The following is a 1,386-nucleotide window of genomic DNA, read 5'->3' on the forward strand; positions in this document are numbered from 1 at the left end:
TGACAAGCGCAGTCTGCTCTGATTGGCCAGCTGACCCAGTGCATTGTGATTGGCCGAACACCACAAGCACGCCTTGGAAATGTAAAGCCTCTTACCATAATCGCGAGCTTCAAGCTTTCAAAGTAAATATCAAGACAGACACAGTGATGATACAGTACACAAGCCGCAGTTAAGACAGCTGACGTGCTATGATTTCTGACAAGAGCTTGTAACACTCCAAAGAGAAAGGAAAACTTGAAATTGCATCATATGACCCCTTTAATGAATGAAATGACAACAGTGCAAACAGACTTTCAAGAAAGTCTACCCTCACAGAGAGGGACAGAATTATTCCACCCTTTGATTCTACAGTGACGCCGATTGATTCTGCTTGTCATTTCGTACCTACAAACACAAAGCTTTTAAGTAGAAGCAGTGTCAAGTCGAAGAGGACGTATGTGAACTGTATGAGTTAGCAAAGAGAACAGAGGGAAGCAAATTAAATGCTGTGCATATCCCTGTCTTGCAAGTATACTGCACTGTTGCTCCGTAAGTATAATCTGTCACCTCTATAAGTTTAAAAACACCATTTGGTGTTTCCCCTGGGTGACCACATCTTTTCTCTACAGAAATCAAGCAAGCGTTAGTATGACGAGTGCAAATCTGCTCAAGTTAAAATTTTAATTTAGTAAGAAAAAATTATGTGCTTATCATATTGACAATTTTCTTAAGCATCTTTGGGCAATGAACGTCAGCCATTGTCCATTTTTACACATTAAGCTATAAAAGCCGGTATAACCTGCCATTCAGTTCACTTTTACTGTATCACCATCAGTGTATGAAATGTTCACAACTGGTTCTGTGTTTTCATATATAATGTCCTCTCCAAGACATTCTGAGAAGCACAAACACACGCACAAAAAGTAAAAGTATTGCAAGTGCATATAACATGTATAACATTCTACATTTTAAAATTCAGAAACTCACCTTGACCTTGCACAAAGGTAAAAGGAAAAAAAAAAACAGAACAGAAAAAGCTGATGATTTGTACAGGAACTCTCATTTTCAACTCGCCTCACAAAATTAACTGAGCCTTATTTTTTTATTATTAGTTGTTGTTGTTTTTTGTCTCTGTTTATATGATGGGGGATCAAAAAGTTAATCATTTACCAAAGTCAAATGGAGCATGATTTTATACCAGACCACTCTGTGGCTGCCCACGAGGATAATAATAATAATAATTCCTTACATGTATATAGCGCTTTTCTGGGCACTCAAAGTGCTTTACATAGAAGGGGAGGATCTCCTCAACCACCACCAGTGTGCAGCATCCACCTGGATGATGCGACGGCAGCCATATTGCGCCAGAACGCCCACCACACACCAGCTTATTGGTGGAGAGGAGAC

The 1,386-nt window shown here is 39.5% G+C and overlaps 1 pseudogene; it reads right to left on the bottom strand.

Annotated features, from left to right (window-relative positions):
• The window catches only part of LOC107664912 (coagulation factor XIII B chain-like), a 9,304-nt pseudogene extending 8,262 nt beyond the window's left edge, over positions 1 to 1,042 (bottom strand).
• Between the last annotated feature and the right edge of the window lie 344 nt (positions 1,043 to 1,386).

This window comes from Sinocyclocheilus anshuiensis, unplaced genomic scaffold (genome assembly GCF_001515605.1).
Source record: "Sinocyclocheilus anshuiensis isolate Anshui unplaced genomic scaffold, SAMN03320099.WGS_v1.1 scaffold417, whole genome shotgun sequence".
Lineage (NCBI taxonomy): Eukaryota > Metazoa > Chordata > Actinopteri > Cypriniformes > Cyprinidae > Sinocyclocheilus > Sinocyclocheilus anshuiensis.